We start from the raw sequence: 5,541 nt of genomic DNA, 5'->3' as shown, positions 1-5,541 counted from the left end.
ACAAGTGAATTATGTTGCATATAAATGTGTTTTAATAAAGTTGTACATTAAAATTCAGGCACTATATTTTTCCCATTTTATTTTTATTTTAAAAGTTATTTGGGGTAGTGTAACTCCTTTGCCTCCCATGTAAAATTAAAAGCATCTCACATATGGTTGCAAGAAAAAAAATCCTGCTGGGAATTTGTTTAGAACTGCATTAAATCTGAAAACAGTTTGGGAATAACTGACATTTTTGAGTATTCTAATCCTTAAGCATGGTGTACATCTCCATTTGTTTACTTGTTTAATTTCTGTTGAGTGTTTTGTAGTTTTTAGCATAGTAATTCTATATATGCTTTTGGAACTATTTTTAAATTATGAGTTTTCAGTTGATTTCTATGATTATGTCGAAATAAAATTCATCTTGCTAATCTCACTATTAGTTCTAGGAGTTTAAAATACATAGATATATGTCTATATATCTATATCTATCTACATCTACTTCTATATCTATCTTGTGGTTTTCTGCATAGATGATCATGCCATATGCACATAGGGAGAGTCTCATTTCTTTACCCTTTTAATTGTATTGTTCCAATATGATGTTGAGTAGATGGTGAGGGAAGATATCATCATCTTATTTTTGATACTTGTTAGAAGGAATCTAGTCTGTCATTAAATGTCATTTGTAGGGTTTTTCTGACATGTATTTCATTAATTTATTTTTATTCTTAGTTGGGTGAGAGTTTTGATCGTGAATATTGAACACTTCCAAAAGTCTCTTCTGTTTCAATTGATATGACCTTGTGGTTTTTACCTTGGAGTGTTAATGAGCTCGATAATGTTGTTTGATTTTGAATGTTGAGAAAGTCTTGCATTCTTGGACAGACTTCACTCAGCTGTGGTATGTTCTTTTTCATATTGCTAGATTCTGCTTGCTAATATCTTGTTGAGGATTTTGTTTCAGTATCAAAGTGTATGCTGGCCTCATACATTGAATTGGGAAGTATTCCATACTCTTATTGTCTAGAAGAGATTGTGTAGAATTGATGTCATTCCTTCTTTAAATGTTTTGTAGAACTTATTAGTGAAACTATCTGGGCCTAAAGTTTTTTCACAAGATTTATCACAATTATGAATTCAGTTAAATTATTATATAATAGTGTTATTCAAAGTATCTGTTTCATCTTGGGTGAGTTTTGGTAGTTTGTGATCTTCAAAGAATGGGTCCATCTCATTAAAGTTATTGAAATTATGTATGTAAGTTGTTAGTAATATTCTCTTCAGTATTCTTTTAACTTCTGTTGGCTTTGTAGTGATATCCCCGATTTCATTGCCAGTACTGGTAACCAGTGCCTTCTTTTAGTCTTACTAGAGTTTTCTTTAATCTTATTTCTGTTTTTTAAAAAACTAAATTTTGGTTTGCTTTTAAGTTTTTGTTTTTTTTTAAAACTTGATTTTTGCTCCTTTTTCTTTTTCTTGTATTAAATTTATTATGCTTTAATTTTTCCAGTTTCTTAGGGTTGAAAGGTTATTGATTTAAAAATGTATTTTGTTTTAACTGCATTGAATTTCTGAAAGTTTGATATATGATTCAGGATATGGTTTATATTGGTGACTATTTAATGTGTACTAGAAAAGAATATGCATTCATTTTGCTGTTGTAGGGCTGTCAATTAGCTCTAGTTGGTTGATGGTTTTGCATGGTTACTTTATATTCTTGTTGATTTTTTGGCCCACTAATTCTGACTACTAAAGAAGACATGTTGAAGTCTCTTGTATCCAACTGTAAATGTGGATTTATATATTTCTTCTTTCAGTTCTGTCGGATATTGTTTCATGTACTTTGGATCTCTGAATGCACACACAGCTAGTTATGACTTTTGGTGAATTGTCTCTTCTATATTTTATATTGGTAACTTTGTTTTGAATTGTTCTTTGTTTAATCTTCAGTTATTCTGGCTTTCTTTTGATTAAGGTTTTCATGGTATACATATTTTTCATCATTTTACCATTAATTTATGCATATCATTATATGGGAAGTGATTTAAATGATTTTCTTCTACACAGCATGTAGTTGGGTCATAGCTCTACTATAATTTACCTATCATCTATCTATCTATCTATCTATCTATCTATCTATCATCTATCTATCTGTCTATCATCTATCTATCTGTCTATCATCTATCTCACCTGCCTGTATTTGTTGCAGCACTGGGAGATTGAGCCCAGGGCCTCGCAATAGCTGCTCAGGTCATATATTTTTATTCTTTCTGACATCTCTCTTTTGGTTGTGTCCTTAGACCTTTTTAAATTTAAAGTATCTGTTGATATGTTTGCACTTAGGCTTTCTATTTTATTGTTTCTTTCCCCTTTCCTAATTTCTCTTGGATTTTTTGAATATCTTTTATATTTTATTTATTGTGTCTTTTCTATGTTTTTATTTAATTTTTAGTCATTGCTCAAGAAATTAAGATAGATGTCTCTCCATGCGGCTCAGGCTGGCCTTTGCTCACTTTGTGTCCCTGGTGTCAAACTTGCCATGATCCTCCTGCCTTACCCTCCTGAGTGCTGGGATTATCGGTGTGTGTCACAATGCCTGGTGTCATCTTCTTTCTTGAAGGTTATTTTCACAAGACAGAATTTTGAGCTGGCGTTTTTTTCTTTCATCACTTTGGAAATGTTTATGTCAGGCCTTTCGTAGGTTCTAATGTAAAACTTACGGTTATTTGAATCACTGTTGCCCGGTAAGTAATGCATTATATTTTTCTGGATATTTTTTGATGTTTTATTTTTTTCTTTCTCATTAGTTTCAGCCATTTGGTTACGATGTGTCTGCGCATGAATTGCATTGTGTTTACCTTTCCAGAGCACGCAGAGCATTCTGAATCTGTAAGTCTATGGTTTTCTCCAGATTTGGGGAGTTTTTATGCTCATTTATTCAAGCATGCTTCCTGTACTGTATTGTCTCCTTTATTTCTCTCACTCTGATGCCATGATCAGAACTTTTCATATGGTTGCAAAGATGCCTAAAGCTCTATTCTTTTTTTCTAGTCTTTTCTCATTCTACCCTCATTGTTGCTTAAATTGGAGCTCATTGATTCCTTTTCCACTATCTCTGTTCTTCTCTATTGTGCCCGACAAGCGAGTTTTTAAAAGTTTTGATTAATGTATTTTTTAGTCACAAAATTTCCATTTGGTTATCTACACATTTTATTTTATGAGACTTTCTACCTATTCCATTTGCTTCACGAGTGTTCATCCTTACTTTTGGAGCTCTTTTATAATACAGTAGCTACTTTAAAGTCTTTGTTAGGTAATTTCAACATTTCTGTCATTTCAGCATTGGCCGAACAGATTTTTCTGGTTTTTCATATATCAAGTATCTTGAATATTTTGAATGTTATAAGGCTATGCATTATTTAAATTCTAGGAAACTTTCTATTTATTTTTGTGTTTTGTTTAAAGAAAGCAATTGACCAGGTGTGTTTGACTCTGTTCTGTATGTGCGCCACCCAGTGGTAAGTTTGGGAGCTGGGCTGTGGGCTAAAGTTTATAGTGCACTGTTTATGTGAGTCCAGCACCTGTGATGAGAAGTCTAGGCATTCATAAACACTTGTATGGGTTTATTGTCCTGAACTCCTCCGTCACCACCACTGTCTCCCTAGTATATTCTGTTTCCCCTTTTAGCTTTTCGAGCCAGCAATGTGGGCCTTTATTTACTGCCCTCTGATATGCACTTCCTGCAATTACTGCGCTTGCATCCGGGCCAAATGGGGAGAGATGACAGTATAAATTTACCCGGAGAATTGGGGTAAAATCCTTCTCTGGTCAGACAGGAGCCTCTCTCTTCTTAATGCTGGTGTCTGTGGCCTGACGCCAAGACTGCAGCTTGAGGGAGGTCCCTTTCCGATTCCTTGAGCTCAAAATAGTATTTTTTCCCTGGATTTTTGATGGTCTTGAGCCAAAATTGGAGATCCCAGAGAGAAAAAAAGATATATTCACTGTCAGTTGAATGGCATGTCACATTATAATCTTCTTTCTCAATCCGGCTGCTATTATTTGCTTTTCAGAGTTCTCCTGGAGTTGATGTATACATTTTATTTAGGTTCTATAGCTACTCCAACTTACTGGGTACTAGAATTCAAAAATTCTTTTTATTTTATTATTTATTTATGGATTTTTTGTATTGGGGGTTGAACCCAAGACCTCATGCTTGCCAGGCAGGCACTGTGCTATTAAGCTATATCTGGCCTGAATTTTTTTTTAAAGAAGCATTCCAATCAATAAGAGGACAGATGTATAAAGTCAGCAGTTTTACAGCGCTTTAGTATCAGAAAAACCTCATCACCAGATGTAGGACCTCCAAATATTATGTACCTCCTGATAAGATGCAATACAAAGTATATACGAATTAGCGTTGCTTAAAACAATTCAGCATAAATTTAATTAAGTCTTTAGAGCTATGTATCAGCATCTAGGAATTGTAGAGGATTAGGAACAGGTGGAGTGACACTATGAAAAACCATCTGCTGAATTTTGGTTGTAAAACCTTCTGTCGCTTAATGAACTGGTTTCTCCAACACATAAACAACATTTAAAAGAATAAAGGGATTCAGGAGATATAGCTAATAAACAGAGAATAAGTAATTGTGCTCATGGGATTCTTGAAAAGATGCAATGAGATAATGACTTGTAAAGTGCTTAGCATAGTGGTTGGCAAGTGATAAATGAGAATTATTACTGCCTCATGTCACTTGTCAGAGTCTCAGCTTTCTCTTCATTTGTAAAACTCGACAGATGATAATCTCTCTCAACACTGCTGAAGGACCAAGGAAGGATTCAGCTCTTAGGACTTCTTCCCTCTGTGCTTGGTCAGCAAGACTGGACCCTGGCTTTAGCTGCAGCTTGCACATTTGGCCACTAGATGGCAGTTTAGGCTAGTCTATCTGGAGCCTGGAAGTCAGGAGGAGCCAGTACTGTTTCTGCGGTAAACTGCAGTGTCCGGCCTCCCCACCCATCAGCAAGCATTCCTCTTTCCTTCCTAGGAAGGAGGCATAAAGACGAAGGGATAGTATTGGTGGAGCTTTTCAATCACAATAAGGGTTAATAGTTTGCTGAGGCAGTGTATGGAGGCACACGCCTGTAATCCCAGCATTCAAAAGGCTGAGTTATGAGGAATGCAGTGATTTTGAGCCTAGTATGGGCCACATAGTGAGACCTTGTCTCAAACAACAGCAACAAGTTTACTAAGAATTCATCATCTGCGGTGTAGCGGGGTAGTTCAAAGACTCACTTAGACCAGGCCTGATACCTTTTGACTGTGCCTAGATTCTTCTTTTCTCCCAGAGTCCCAGTGCCTTCTGCCCCATCCTGAATCACCTGTGGGTAGGTTAAACCTGGTTGTTCTCTTCCTCACCAGACTAGGGGCAGTGTATACCTATACACCCACCTACACCTGGCAAAAGATGTCCTTCAGGGAAAGTTTGCAGAATGAGTAAATAAGTAAGCACACTGTGAATATCCAGTTACATGGCCTTCTCTTCCAGTGGAGTCCAG

The sequence above is a fragment of the Cavia porcellus genome, unplaced genomic scaffold (assembly GCF_034190915.1).
Source record: "Cavia porcellus strain 051 isolate PalLab524CR breed Dunkin Hartley unplaced genomic scaffold, mCavPor4.1 scaffold_9, whole genome shotgun sequence".
In the NCBI taxonomy this organism is placed as follows: Eukaryota; Metazoa; Chordata; class Mammalia; order Rodentia; family Caviidae; genus Cavia; species Cavia porcellus.
This window is presented reverse-complemented; position numbering follows the sequence as displayed.